Consider the following 16,661-nt stretch of genomic DNA (forward strand, 5'->3'; position numbering starts at 1 on the left):
TAGGACATAAAATGGCATACAACATTGCGGACTCTTATGACCTTAGCCGATCCCCGAGCACTCAGCGTCTACCTGTATGCAGACTTCTTCCCCTACTCCGAGTCTCGAACCCTCGTTAGATGGTCCGAACTTCAACTTACTCGACTCAGTCGCGGAGTGGGGCATGTGCGCAGCTATCTGACAAGACCACTGCTGCGTATGCCCGGGTTTGGTGCGGTGGACATCGAGTGTGCTGCGGTTTCCCTTTGGCCCCACAAAAACCACCCCGTTGCGATCTAGGCATTCCTTAATCTCACTTACTCTCTCTAACGTTCGGTCTACCGCCATGTCGACCAAGACTCCGACAACTGCATCCTCAGAAAACCCATTCTCGTCCAACTCCATATCTGCTACTCCTACTGGTAATGCCTCGTCGTCTCGTGGGACCTTCGAGGTAGAAACCGCAGCTAAACCGTCTGTATCCGCTCTAGCAACCTCGACATTGACAGCATTTGTTTCAACAAGTGGCACCGGCGTGCCAGCGTTCCCCCCAAAAACACACTCGATCAATGGCGGAACATCCTCCTCGATCACGGAAATTACATTAACCACTTCCGCACATGGTGAACTGCGACTCATTTTTACGGAGCTTGTTTCCTCGCGAATATTTACGACTGCGATTGACCTCTGCACGTCAACGTCATGAGGAGGAGTTGCGTCTAGGTTCCCAGATTCGAATTTTGTCACCATCTCCTTGTCTTTGCGAATGCGGCTGCCACCCATCGAATTCCACTTTCGTTGCCGGTACCGATAGCATTCTCGCCAAAAGTGACCAATTGTGCCACAGCTATAGCACCCGCCGGGATAAGGGAGCTGCTTAGGGAATTCCTGCCAATTTTGTTCCCCCTTATTGCGTACTTCCAAGCTCCCCACAAGTTTTTCGAGGCGGTAAAGGCGGCTATGCATCTCATGAACATCCGTGTCCTCTTCTACGTATCGAACGGGTAACGAAAGGCTCCAGGACACTTTCTCATTCTGTTCCTCCTTCGCCGCTATGGCAATGGCCTCGTCAAACGTTTACGGGTCCCGACTGAGAACAAACCTGCGGACCGGATCCCTCAGAAATAATAAAAATTGCTAGAGCAATTGTTCGTCTAGAATTTCGCGGCGCAGTGAAGCTATCACCCGATTGTGACTATCGGAGCTCGCCAGGGTGGCGGTCCCGAGGATGCGCAAGCGACTTGCAAATGACCACACCTCCTCATCTGCCTTCTTCCTCGCGTTTAAAAACCTTTCCTTTTTGAAGATAACTGGCTCCGTATATCGAACCTCTTGAGGGCCAAATATTTGAACTCAGAAAAAGTTGAAGCCGTAGCGACGTCATCATCCCACCACGCAAAATCGTGCGCCGCATGTACCATCTTGCATCGTGCTATGCAGAGCAGCTCACTATCCCGCCATCCACCCAAGCGACCAACCTGCTCCAAAGTTTTCAAGAAGAACTCAATATCCGGACCCGTATCGCCTCCCGTAAACGATGGAACCATGCCCGCTAATTAACGCATTGATTTCTAGTGGGTCGTCTTTGTCGGTAATCTTGGTAGCCTGCTCGTTCATTTTGCCGCCTCTCCTTCCCTAGTACGAGGGTGAAATCTCGCACCGTTGCCCCAGCAGTAATCCCACAGCTCCCACCACTTGACACGTCCCCCGCTACGCAACCGATTACCAAAGAGAGGGAAGACCACTCAACCCCTTGTCTATTCGGTTCCCACTTGGCTATGTGTCTCAGTCACTTCTCACATACAGGGATTCGTGCTGGGGCCGGGAAGTGAGAGACGCTATGACCTGTTTCTGTTTACTGATTCATTTAATTTAATAGCAAGTGCAAATGGCGTACACACATACTGTCCGTGAACGACAGCTCTGTTAGACGAAATTGTAACACACCAGGAAATACTCGCGACACGCGAAACTGGATACATAAGCGAAGTATTGGTGACAATACAAGGGTGCATCAATACAGAGTAAACACAGAATGACACAAATGATAGAGTTATAAATGAATAAAAGCGCGAAATGTCTCAATATGCCGCATCCCTACCCGCAAAGCTCGTTTAGGTAAGGGAGGTAAAGTTCGTTTCACAGAATGTCCATGTAGTCGGGGCCTCGGATTTGGCTGCTCGAATCGGGGCCGAAGGTTGGTTCTTGGCGTCGAGGTCTGATCGGTTCAATTCGTCAGCGTCTTCATCGTCTTCGTCATCGTCGCTTACGTCGTGCCTTTCAGTGATTTCCATCTTAGCTTCTCTACCATCTCGAGCTCATCGCATCATCTCTCCGACTCTCTTCTGTATCTTCTCGTAGTCCCTTTTTGTAGGACCCGACTCCGCCCTACCGGGGCCCCAAACCAATCGCCACTATCGATGCGGCATGTTTTCTTGTCAGTTGGAGTGTATCATCTTCGACGGCCACCCCCGCGGCTCACACCAGAGAAAACCCTCTCCCAAACAAAGGCGAGCAAGTAACAATGTACAAACTCAAGCCTCAGAGAGAGAGAGAGAGATAGACGAGCTGTCCCAAGACACTTTAATTACGGGCGAACAATGGTCCCGATGCTTCCGGTACTTGGTGAGCCGATGTCCAGACCAAGTCTCGACGTCTCCATGCAGCTCGGTGTCTCCCGCGAAATTCTCCGTAGCCGCCGCTTGTTCGTCATTCCCCGCCGCGGGCGGCCATCCGCGCAGAACGCAGTAATGAGACCTGGAGCCAAGGAGGCTGACGGAAAGTCATACTGGACCTGGCACAGGCGCTGCGGCAGAGTCGCATTCCCCGAACCAACAAAAGGTGCTCCGCTGCTCCCCCATGCCACAAATCTGAAGGGTGCGCGTGGATTATCTCCAACGTACACTGTCACACGGTCTGTAGACGACAAGGTTCCGCCCGGTCCTCGTGTTTGCGCGGGGGAGCATGTCAGAATTATAGAAATAATCTTTCCAGGTACTCCACTCCGAAATGCCCATTCGTTACACCGAAGGTTTTCTTCCCCCATTTTTTTATGTGTGGGTTTGAGAAACGAGCGAAAACATCTTGAAAGGACCGGGGTTCAGTCCGTGTTTGAGGGAACGTCACAGAAACATCAACGTTATGAATGACGCCCGTCGTCGTGTCACTATTCTGCGGAAAGTAAGCATTGCGATTGATGCCTCCAATCTCCGTGACAGTTCGCAATGTATGGAGTGCCGCCGGGGCCTCAACGTCTATGGCCAAGATAATCTTCCGTGGGTTGATCCTAATATTCTTTATCTCATTAAACTCGATAGCTTCAAGACCCGCTGGTATCACTTGCCTGTTCATGTTCTTTAGGTTGATCGAAGAGTCGACAAGAACAAAAAGTGTGGTATGGCGTTTAAAACATCATGCAGCCTTCTCGGTAGAGACGCTAGCTGGCGAAGACGAGCCTACCATTCTCCTTTAGGGTGAGAACGGGGCTACCACTTATGAGGCGAAAGTAAGTGCACTCACGAAAAGTGTGAAACTTTTGAGTGATCATTATGATGGCATCGCAGCGAAGCTTCACTCATTCTCATAGAGAATAAGCTACTAAAGAAAGAAACAATGCTCTGACCTCGAACGAAAATAAATTTACAAAGCAAGTGGAGCAGATGGAGCAATACTCTCGTCTTAACAATATAGAAGTCAGAGGAGCCCGAAAAGCTAAAAATAAAACTTTATCGAAGTGTTGTGTGAAATTGGAACGAAAGAGAAATGTACAGTTCAACCATCAGATATTGACACGGTCCACAGGATTCCCACACCAAATAACCAGAAAGCAAATAATACTGTAGCCCAGTTCCTTTCCTGTGACAAAAAAGAATGAAATTCAAGTGAAAATGCGTAAAACAAAGCTCACAGCTAATGAACTTGGTTTATGCAGTAAGCCACTGAATATCTACTTCAATAACCATTGAGGTCCTCACAACAGAACCATTTTTTCTGTTGCCTTAAAGCTTAAGAAAGCAAATGATTGACAGTTTTTGTGGATGGATCAGTCTGTGATAAAAGCCCATCCGAATGCATCAAGTGCCGTACACAAAATCAAGTCAATGGAAGACCTTCGTATATTTACAGATGGTCATACTGAGTAATTATCGTCATGGCTCGACATGTCTGATTGCTTCATTTCTCCTGGCTCATTTAAGTATGAAATTCTTTAATTCCCAGGTTTCTCTCTCTTGAACTTAAACATTCGTATTATCCAATGTTATTATGATGAATTTTTTCATCTATGCATCACCTTGCAACATTCATTCGACTTCATAGGTTTATCTGAAAGTTGGCTCAGAGATTCATCCTGTGTTGACTACAATATGCCGCGTTGCAACCTTGAGAAGAAAGGCGGCGATCGACAACAGGCACTTTTTTTTGCACGGAGGGGTAGCTCTATACGTTAAAGACAGCATCGAGTACAAAGTAGGACGGGACCTCGGGACCTATGTTTTACAGCAGAATGGTGTGAGTCACTTTTCATAGAAATTCCGCCTATTTCCTCATCAATTAGCTGTGTACCACATAAAACCAAAAACACGCTTGTGGGTGTAATATACAGATCCCTACAAAACCGGAAGGAACATTTCCTTGAAACCCTACAATTGTTTTTACAAGAACACGTAACCACTGAGGCAAACATTTCTATAAATGGCGACCTCAACATTGAAACCTCTGTGAAGAACAACCTAGCTTGCGAATACTTCGATCTTTTGGCGTCACATGGCCTAACCCAACTAATAAATACGCCAACTCGGTACAGTGGTAACAAGCATACTACTTTAGACCACATATTAACTAATTATTCATGCTCTGCCTTTACGAGTGGCACAAGATCTGCTGATATAACAGATGATGTGCCCATCTTTACTGCATGCACTTCGTCATTTACTGCTAAGAATTAAAAAATATGTCCGTAAAGTATATGACTACAAAACCATAACGTCCAAATTAGGTTTAGAAACATGGGACAGTGTTTATGGTGCTTGTATAATACTTTTATAATGCTTTTATAAATACATTACATGGTCACATGAGCATGTCTCGCACTATGGTATCTAGGGGTAGGAAATGTCTAAAGAGAAAGCCATGGATTAACCAAGGCCTATTAAAGTCAATAAATTATAAAGATCATCTACATAAAAACTTAACCTTTATCCTTATAGATTATACTTGGAAATGAGATACAAAATGTACAAGAAACGCCTAGAATATTTATTCTGTATTGCTGAGGCCAAATATTATCATTCACAAATAATTTGTGCCACTAATACTTATGCTAAAACATAGAAAATTTTGAGATCGGCAATGAATAACGTGTCACAGCAAATTACTGCAATTGCTATTACTGATGCTAGCGCTGTCATGATGGATTCATATGCACTGGAAGAAAAATTCAACAGGTATTTCACTGAAGTTATTGCAGAGCTCACCTCAAAGCAACCTGCCAACTTTCAACAGAACGATGATTTACCTACAATTGAGCATCAAAGCAGCTCCTTTTATGTAACACCTACTGATCCTCCAGGGGCCCGAAGTGCTGTGATGGCGTCAAACAATAAAAATTCGGTAGGACATGATGGCCTACCTGTAGCCCTTTTGAAACTCTCAGTGAATTTTATTGCAGAACCCTTAGCCAACATAACAAGCACAGCGGTGTTTCCCTCTGGTGTTTTCCTAACACCTTTGAAAGTTGTCAAAGTAATACCAGTATTTAAAAACAACAATAAAGTACTCATCGAGAATGACTGGCCCATTAGTTTGCTTTCACCTCTGTCTGTAGTAATCGAGAAATTACTTGTTAAGCGAATCAGCTTCTATTTTGAAAACAACAGTATCTTAGCAAGCGCGCAATATGGCTACCTTAAAGCCAAAAGTACAGAACTAGCCTTGCTTACCCTAACGGAAGAATTAGGCAAAGTATTGAAGATAAGTTCCCCACTATGGGCATTGTGGTGCCATAAGAAGCCTGTGTGACGTCACACTGATAGCGCCGGTGCTTCATGGCTATATAAGCGCTGTGAACCGGGCGCCCAGTGCTCTTTTGTACCCCGTGTTCATGTAGTAATAAACCTTCTTATTGTTCCTCGTTCACGGCCACTCTGGCTCTGCTCATCCCTCGAGGCTACAACAGACTGGCCACGAGGATGGGATTTAAACTCCACTGGGCTACAAAACACCATTAGCGGTGGTTCCGAAGCGCTGTGAAGATACAGACAGGATGTTGACGTTGGGAAGGTTCGATCAGTTCATCGAGGACGGTGAGGAAAATTTTCAGTCCTACGTGGAGCGGTTCGACCACTTCTTGAAGGCCTCCCAGGTGAGCGACGACCTGAAGGTGGCAGTGTTGATAACGGCAATAGGAAAGAAGGCCTACAAAACTCTGAAAACGTTGCTGGAGCCAGAAAAACCAGAAAACAAGACATACGCACAGTTAGTACAGACACTGAAAGAGCAGTACGTTCCCAAAACTTCCGTGATTGCAGAGCGTTTCAAATTCAATCATTGTTTTCAACAAGATGGGCAAGCGGTGACAGCCTTCGCTGTAGAGCTGAAGCGGTTGGCGACATCCTGTGATTTCTGAACGTTTCTGGACGACGCACTGCGCGACCGGTTTGTGGCAGGACTTTGTGACAAAGAAACACAAGCAGAGCTGTTAAAGACAAGCAAGTTGGTTTTTAAAGGGTCCTGCGATATCGCTAGGAGTATCGAGTTGGCCCGGAAAGAAAGCCAGGATTTTCAGCCCAAGTTGGCGCAAGGAATGATTAGCACCCCTAACCGCAAAACAGATAGCGGGAAACGCCCACCACGCTGGAGAGAAGAAACTTCGGGGACGCCTGCTGGCACGAGGGGGGCGGAACCACTGCACTGTTTCCGATGCGGCTCAGAGCATGAAGCATCTATCTGAAAATTTCGCAAGTACCGTTGTCGGGTGTGTAAACGGGTTGGACCCTTAGCGAAGATGTGTAGGGATAGAGGTAGTGACGCTGCGAACGTGATAGACGAGGAAAGTGACGCAGGTGAACATGTGCTGTACAATATCTATTCCTGTGAGGGGCGCACCAGACTCTACGAAATTTTCCTGAAGCTAGATCAGAAAAGTGTGCGCATACAAATTGACACTGGGGCGTCTGTGTCAACTGTACCAGAGTCACTGTGCAAGAAATACTGGCCCAGCCTACCCTTAGAGCCATGCAGTCTTAAACTAAAAACCTACCGTGGCACTCCGCTGACGGTAAAAGGGAAGCTAAACGTTTCTGTAGAGCACAATAGTCAGCACAAGCAACTTCTGCTAATTGTCGTGAAAACAAACGAGAGTACTAACACTATGCTGTTGGGGCGAGACTGGCTGTCAGCACTGAAGTTAGACTGCGCTAGTGTGCATAGGGTTCGCTTGGACAAAGTGGCATTGCTGCTTGAAAAATATGCTAAGAATATTGAGCCTACCTTGGGTCTAATTAATAACAGGGCCATTAAGTTAGTGCTTCAAGATGATATAGCACACCCGTTTTTTGTAAAGCGTGGTCAGTACCATATACAGTTAAAGAAGCAGTGTCTTCGGAACTGCAGAATCTCGTGAAAACCGGAGTGCTAGTTCCTGTTCAGCAGAGTGAATGGGCGACGCCACTAGTAGTGGTGCCGAATCCAAACAACCAGGTCAGGGTGTGTGGGGATTTCAAGGTGACACTAAACCCATGCCTAAGAACTGATCATTACCCCCTTGCCGTGATTGAGGATCTGTTTGTAAAGCTGGCCGGTTGCAAATATTTCACGGTGTTGGATTTGTCCACTGCATACGAGCAGCTGGAGTTGCATCCCCAAGCGCAGTCGCTAGTCGTGATCAACACGCATTTGGGTTATTCAAGTATACGCGCTTACACTATGGCATAACGAGTGCACCTTCGATTTTCCAGGCAGTTATGGATGACGAGTTGAAAGTACTTGATCGGGTAACGTGCTATCTAGACGACGTGCTGATAGCAGGAGCTACCTTTGAAGAATGTTTCCTGAAAGTAGAAATTGTGCTGTCCCGGTTTCTAGAACGAGGCATTCGACTGAAAAAAAGAGAAATGTAAGTTCTTTCAAACTTCTGTCTTGTATTTGGGGCACGTTCTCGACGAAAAGGGCATACGCCCGTCAGAGGAAAAAGTAAAAGCTGTAATGGAGGCCCGTGCACCTGCGACTGAGGCACAGTTAATAGCTTACTTAGGGTTGATAAATTACTATGCTAAGTTCGTTCCCCACGTAGCCACGAGACTCACACCACTGTATGACGTGTTGAACCAAGAAAAAGGTTTCAAATGGTCCCATGAGGCAGACAAGTGTTCCAGCAAAGTAAAACATGGTTGACGGAAGGAAACGTTTTGACATACTACGACCCAACGAAAGAGATAGGGCTGGTGTGTGACACATCCATGTATGGCGTGGACGCCATTCTGTTTCATAAGATCGATAAGGTGGAAAAACCTATTACTTATGCGTCTAGGGCACGGAGCAAAGCAGAGAAAGGTTATGCTTACATTGAAAAAGAGGCTCTCGCCATGGTCTTTGGGCTGAACAAGTTCCACAAATACCTATTTGGGCGTAGTTTTGTCATTTATTCGGACCACCAGCCATTATCTAGCCTTCTGAGGCACGGCAGACCAGTTCCAGTAATGTCTGCAGCACGCATGCAACGATGGGCTTTGCTATTGGCAGCGTACAATTACAGATGGGAGTACCGAAAAGGCAGTAACATGGGAAACGCTGACGCGCTTTCGCGATTGCCGTTGGCGAATGAGCGAGATGTCTCAGATTACGTACAATTTTTTCTGTTGTCAATAAACTTCCACTGTCTGCTGACATAATCAGCAAGAAAACGAGTACTGATAGAGTGCTATCGAAAGTGTTGTGGTACACGAAAAACGGCTGGCCTGCGCATGTCAATGACAGTGAATTCGAACCGTACTTTGTTCGCCGGTATGAACTATCGGTAGATCAGCAGTGCGTTACGTGGGGAAATCGGGTAATTGTTCCGCACCATTTGCGTAAACAAGTATTGGCCCTTCTTCATGAAGGTCACCCCGAAGTTACGCGAATGAAAATGCTCGCGCGCAGCTATGTCTGGTGGCCTCAGTTAACCCAAGGTATTGAAAATGTTGTTAAAAGTTGCTGTACTTGTCAGCTGACGCAGAACGCTTCACTTAAGGCCCCACTACAAACTTGGGGCTGGCTGAGCTGCAGATGGCAGCGACTCCACCTGGATTTCGCATTCGCAGACAACGAGTGGCTCCTCGTGCTGGTGGATGCACGAGGAGCCACTTGTTGAAGTAAAGGCCCAAATTGACGAAAGAAGAGGGTCGGAACGAGCTTATAAAGAGGGGGAAAGCGTTCTGGTTCAAGGCCTTCGTCCAGGTGATCCCAAGTGGCTGATAGGTGTCATAGAAAGAAGGTGCAGTGCCGTTACGTACCTTGTGTGCGTAGGATCCAAAAACAGGTTCATGCATGTAGACAATTCACGTCCGCGCTACTTTGAGAGTGGCGAAGAAGGCCCCAGTGAGCGTCCCTGTTTCGTGCCCAGCTCAATTCTAGACCCTGGGTCCGAAGCCCCTCCTACGAGCCCCCATCCCCTTCCGGTTCACGCGTCTCCCAGGTCTGCTACCACACCGCCGGAGCAACCCGGAGACTCTGCTCCCTCGGAACAACCAAATGCAAGCCCACATCGAGGCTCTGCCCCGGCAATGTCCCCTCTGCGAATACCTGTGTCTCCTCTAGGTGTCAGACTCCTCGACGCAGTGCTTGTACAAGGAAACCTCTCGATTGGTATATGCCATAAACATTGTGGGAAGGAGTGTGGTGTCATAAGAAGCCTGTGTGACGTCACGCTGATGGCGCCAATGCTTCGTGGCTATATAAGCGCTGTGAACCGGACGCCCAGTGCTCTTTTGTACTCCGTATTCATGTAGTAATAAACCTTTTTACTCTTCTTCGTTCTTGTCCACTCTGGCTCTGCTCGTCCCTCGAGGCTACAACAGGCATATTTATTGATTTGAGAAAAGCATTAGATTTTATTATACAAGCAACAGCTACCAAAACTAGAGGACTATGGTATTAGAGGCACTCGTAACAAGGTAATATAAAGCTATCTCGCGAATAGGCAACAGTATGTGTGCATCAATGGACGACATTCTGATAAAAAAAAATCCCGTAAGCACAAGGGTCCCGCAGGGGTCAATATTAGGCCTATTTTTGCCCCGCCATGGTGGTCTAGTGTCTAAGGTACTCGGGTGCTGACCCGCAGGTCGCGGGATTGAATCCCGGCTGTGGCGGCTGCATTTTCTATGGAGGCGGAAATGTTGTAGGCCCGTGTACTCAGATTTCGGTGCACGTTAAAGAACGCCAGGTGGTCGAAAATCCTGGAGCCCTCTACTACGACGTCTCTCATAATCATATGGTGGTTTTAGGACTTTAAACCCCACAAATCAATCAGTCTAGGTCTATGTTTGTTCGTTGTGTTTATAAATGATTTTCCATCGTACCTACAGGAACAATGTGCCCTATACGCAGACGACACAAATATATTCATAGCTACTAAGACTGAGAAAGATTTTTACCAAAAAGATAATCGCACTCTTAAACGGCTCTCTTACTGATTACACATAAATGAATTATTTCCAAATCCTAATAAGAGTAATTTTATAAGTTTTTCCACCAAAAATATGCTACTCATTAACGACGGGAAATAGTTTTTTAATTGAGTTTCTCTAGAAATCGTTAGTGAAAAAAAATTCTTGGGCCTAGTCATAGATGAACATCTGACGTGGCACCGTCATGTGCATGGTGTAACTAGGAAGATTTACAAAAAATATGCCAATATTTTATAAGCAACGAAATCTGTTTCCACTATGCACCATTATGATTCTTTACCGTAGTTTCGTCGAATCACATGTGTCATATTGTATTTCAGTCTACGGTCTCACATAACCAACAACATTATAGCCTATTGAGGTAGCTCAAAATAATGTTTTCCAAATATTCTGCTTTTGCCGGTGTACTAAATCTATATTGTTTGCTTATCCCTTATTAAATATTTTACTGCTGCAGCGTAGTATTCTTTTCCGCGTCGCTATTCTTACGTACAAATTTGTAAGAATTATTATACACAATCCGTCAGTTCAATATCATCAACACGTAACGCCTTATCTAACACGTTCCTCTTTGTCAACGCTGTTGAGTATATCACGAGCACGCACAAACTATGTGGCATTCCCGTTTATAAATACTGCAGCCACTATTTGGAGTACCCTTCCTACAGAAAACGCTTCATCATCCATTCAGCATTTTTCTAACTCACTGCACCAGTACTTCCTCTGCAATTAAAAAAAACACACACAACTTTGTTTTATTCAAATTTTGTGTATAGTTGCGCCTTTTGTTGTTTTTATTTTGTTTTTGTACTATTTTTGCTTTGTGAATAGTTTCCTTTTACTCACTGTACTACGATTTGTTTTGTTTCGTATAGACCTAGGTGTAGGATATTTTTACACGTGTTTTTAGAGTTTTCTACATACTGCATAGTATCTAGTTTTGTTTTTTTCATTGTATAATGATTTGTCTTGTTCAGTATACACTTATATATAGACTCCTTATACATTGATTTCAATAACATTATTTGTCATAGGGATTCTTTACAAAACTCGTGATTAATTCTGGGGTCCCTACTGGATAAATATTACCCATTGTACTCCATTTTTGCTACGAATAATATACCGATTGAAACTGATTGAAACTCGTCTGCGACGCTCGGCCTATAACACAAAAAAAAATTCCAGATATCTGTAGTATAGCTTTTTAGTATGTATCAACAAACTACATTCAGTGAATAATTTTTATTGAAGCGTTTTAAATGTCTCTGGGTGCACGCGTGGATGTCCACATGCATATTGGATTTTAGCTGTTAAAGTGCTTTGATTATAAGATGTATTTTTCTTGGGGAAAAGATGGTGGGAAAATGTAGAAGACACAGGTACAAAAATACCTGAAACAGGCCTATGTACCAGTGAAGTAGCAATATAAGACTTCAAATACACAGTGAAAATCTGGCAGCATTCAGTGAGCCTTTACACGTGAGAGACGTAAAATCATTATATGTTCAAATTTACTAAGAAATGTAAAGAACACCTAACAATAGTGCTAAAGGTGCTTTTTATGCAGACAGAAAATAACTAGAAGATATGAAATACTACACAACGAATGTATGGCAAGTACATATTAGACTGATCTTGTTTCTATAAGAAGAAGCAAAGGAAACAGATTCAAAACAAAAAACATTGCAGATGCATTATGTGCACAAATATGTACCCGTATAAGCGATTTAAGGAGGACGTTTACATTTAGGTCAGGCTACTAACTTTATAGAAAGGTTCGTTCTATTTACTCGGTTAAACACGCTAGGTCTTTGTAGCTAATGTCAATACGTCTTCCTTGTGCTTTCAAAGTCCCTGCACCTCTTCTTGCAAGGTTCTTCTTGTTTTATAAAAGCAAGAACGTGCCTAAAGAAGAATGTTCTCACTATATTGAAGTGGTTGAAAACACTGGCCCTGGCACATGTGTTAGTTGGCTTCAAACCAACTGCTCTGTTAAATTGCAGAAAAAGCACAACTGAACTCCAAAGAAGTGGGGAGCACTAAATGAACTATATCCGTTTGAAATCATGTAGAGCACGCGATCAACCGAATCAAGTCATATATGATCCTCGAGCAAGCACTTACAGTTCAGTTAAAGAAAAAAGAAAATCATTGGTGACATATTTGTAGGTGGAGGACTCTGCAACATGAAATCTGAATAAACAAAAAAGCGAAGTGCCAAGGGAAAATATTCTAAGGGAAATAAATCAAAGGAAATAAATATTCTAAGGGAAATAAATTCTGCACCTCTACATCTTGAAAGACCTTTTACACCAAAATTTGTAGTCGTCTGTGTTGCCATAATTATATTTCATGCTAAGGCACTTCTTCTGAAAAAATATTCGCAGCAAATTACATAAATGAGTGCTGACACGAAAACATTGTCTCTTGCTTTTTCTGTTGCAATGTGTGCCTTATAGCCCACTTTCGGTCACTGGAAACCTGCGCAACATTTTAGCTGTGTCAGTACCATTTAGCATCACGCATCTTTTCTGGCACAGCTGGTCAAGCAACCACATGAAACAGTGATGTACACAGCAATATACAGGAGCAATGATTCAGCAATAGCGACCGACAGTACGTTAACAGCACTTAAAGCAGCACAGACATGCGATGTAGGTGGTTGTACGATGCTTGCACAAAATTCCTTGTTGATGCCACGAGGTCATCAGTTTCGGGCCCAGTAGTGCAGTAAAACATAATGGTTTTTGGATATGCTCTAGGCGATATTGCCACGTTCCATTTCCCAAGTTTTTGTTATCGTCCCAAAACACCACACCATTCTCAGCGCGAACCGCGCCTGCAGTTTTCGAGAAGGTTCCGGACTGTAGTAGATCATTTCGATAAGATCACGCCCACTGTGCGAACGGTACAGATTGTTCTGGAACCTACGCCGCCGCCAGCGATAACGCTAGAACATTCGACGGCAAGAGTATAAATGCCGATGCGCTTCACCGCTTGTGAGTTGTTGATCGAAGGCCAACGCTCCGTTCGCCGCTATCAGTCCGAGACTGCTATCTGTGCGAGACTGCAGCTGTAATTGGACTTTCCGTTTACCGGGCACAGGTTCGCCCAAATAAACAGTTAAATCCCAACACGAAGCCTCCTGTCTTCGGCCACGTCATGACCCCGTGACAATATTTATAAAGGATTTCGCTATATTATGTTGAGCGAACGAGTGTGATGTTCTAGTGGCACGTTACCTACTCTCCAATAATGGAGTACCTGGTTTGTCCCCAGAAATTGTCTATTTTACTTTTGAACTATAAAATGGCACCATGACAAAGCGCATAATCATTCATCTCTGCTTTTCCTGATGAGTTGCACCTGGTTAAAAATATTTTGGTCACCACAGCCATCAATTACATGAAGTATATTACACACTCTCGCTGGCCTTCAGTTCTGTACAATTAATTCACCTACAAAACAGCAGTCACGTAGACGCACTTACTCGTAGCTTGGATACAAAGTACCGTGATTCATACTCCACTATCGGTCACCTTTACGGAAGTATAGTTGAGTAACAGACAAAACAAAAACACATGATCGGGTACGTAGCTCGAATGCTACGTCCAGTGGTTCACATTCAGGCGATCACATTTCCGTGCAAACAGTTTTGAAATCATAGAAGACAAGATGTACTATACAGCTCGTAGACGATCAAGCCCAGGAAGTACATAGAGGTATCATATACGCAATGGCTAACACAAACACAGACGCACTTGTGCTCACAGCACACCCTTCCCAGAGAAGAAATAAAGCCCATTCGCTCTTGAAGGCGGTTTAAAAATCAAGCACAAACAAAACTGTGATTACCTTCACAAGCGAACAGTTTCGAAGGCACTCAAGGCAAAAGCCACCATTCCAAAAGAAGAAATATGTCATACCCGCTTTCCTCGACGTCACTGGGCAAGCTCCATCCCATGGCCCACCATAGAATAATATGCACAAAAATTCTGCTGACATTTCCTAAACTTTCTATTCAATATAACAACAAAGCTTGGTGTAACTTCAAGAAGTAGGCAATAACAGTTGATAGTCCCTGAAGTTGTCAATCACGAGCTTGCATAAGGTCTCTGTTGTTTCTTTTCCTTTATACGCTGCCGCAGAGGCCTTATAGAAATTTACGAAGCGACTATATGAGAGAAGTGCTTTTGTGAATGTCACTTAATTTCTGGAGTTTTCACAGTCGCTCGTATGACTGGAATAATAGGTACAGCCAAGCCAGTTTTGAGGAGCGGCAAATGATGGTCAAAGGTAGAGCGATAGAAACAGAATCACTGCGCCTCATTCAACCTCTATTTGGCATAATTGAATTGTTGCAAATTGCTAATTACTGCTCAGGTACGTCTAAGCCCATGTCGTTGTGCATGTCAACCATGCGGGGAAACAGTTCTGAAAAGTAAAATCTCTTGACGTGTGCCACAGATTTGCCAATGTAAGCAGCATTGAAAGGAAATTCAATCAGGATATCGGTCTGGGCGCTCCTTACACAAAAAGCAAAAGGACTTTTTGGTGCAAATAATCTGAAACTGAACTAGACTGCTGTAATAGCCATTTGGCCCGTTTTCTGTCAAAACAGGCATGCCATTTTTTCTCAGCTTGACATCGTGCTTGCCGTGCGCTACTATCTGCGTTATGTCTCTCACGTACGGGCACTTAATTTCGAGGATGGCATTCGCACTATCTATCATGCCATCAGGGCTAGCCAAAAGCCACGGATACCCTTTATTCACTACTGTGCCCGCGTGCGTTACTGAAAAGTTCATTTTCTTCGACAACTGGGCACGAGCAACTGGTTCCGTTTACTTACCATGTTTTGTGGCTGCATTACCAGAAAACACTGGGCAGAACATTCTTGCTGCAGCTTTTTCTTTTGGAGTATTTTCCTTCTTAGGTACTTTCGCAACATTTGATGCAGCGAGTCACACTTTCCGCGAAAACAGCCACAGCTTGGAGGATTGGTTTGGGGTTTCCAAGCTTAGAGTCGCAACAGCTGCATCACACAAGGCAGCATACTTATAGTAAAATGAACCGCACAAAAAACAACAATTAAGAGCATTGTCGCCATCATGGTCTCAATGTGTTCTAGTGACCACAGTATCAACTGCAGAAGGCTGTTCTCGTGAAGGGGCGCTCAGCGTCTTGTACAGGAATGTACCTGCATATAAGCACTTTTACTAAGCACCGTTAAAGACAATTGAATTACATGCCAAGTGAACGTACTACTATCAAGAGCACTAGCTGATAAGCTGAACACATGCAACATTAAGGAAGTTGAAATACTTGCAGCCAACCCTACCTACCAAGTCAGTCAGACAGGCTTCTGTCAAAATGCTACACTTATGCGAAACGCACTGCAGATGCTGAGAATGCAGCAGTGAAAAGGTGCAGCAAATCTGACAAATTGTATGAATCTGTACAACAAAAATTTATCTGCACAACCATAATTTTGCAATATTTGCAGAAATTTATTTTGCTAACACAGGTATCTTTGCAAACATTTTTAGACCTGCATGATTCTCTCTAAAAATATTGCTCTTTTGCTCTAAGAAGTTGCAACTCCAGTAATGCAGGTCTGTTATAATGTGGCCATCTAGTAATAACGACTTTTGTGGTTTTGTGTGTGAAAACTACCACGACTACGAGAGTTGCCCGTAGTGAAGGGCTCCAAGAATTTCAACCACCTGGGGTTGTTTAGTTTCCAGCTAAACTTGGATACATGGGCCTGGCCGGGGCCAGGGGGGGGGGGGGGCGATTTGCGCCAGTGCCCCCCCTCGAATTTTCTGCAAGCATACCTGCCTGTCCCGCATCCACTTAAATTTGAGGGGGGGGGGGGTGCCCCCCCCCACAAAACTATGTCTGGCTACACCTTTGTACACGGGTCTCAACATTTCGCTTTCATTGAAATGCAGCCGCAGCAGCCGTGATTCCATCCCACGATATTCATGTCCGCAGCTGAGCACCGAAACCACT

At 44.6% G+C, this 16,661-nt stretch overlaps 1 pseudogene; it reads left to right on the forward strand.

Annotated features, from left to right (window-relative positions):
* The first annotated feature begins 6,241 nt into the window (after nucleotides 1-6,241).
* The window catches only part of LOC119161724 (glutamate receptor ionotropic, delta-2-like), a 158,473-nt pseudogene continuing 148,053 nt past the window's right edge, over nucleotides 6,242-16,661 (forward strand).

This window comes from Rhipicephalus microplus, chromosome 3 (assembly GCF_043290135.1).
Source record: "Rhipicephalus microplus isolate Deutch F79 chromosome 3, USDA_Rmic, whole genome shotgun sequence".
Lineage (NCBI taxonomy): Eukaryota > Metazoa > Arthropoda > Arachnida > Ixodida > Ixodidae > Rhipicephalus > Rhipicephalus microplus.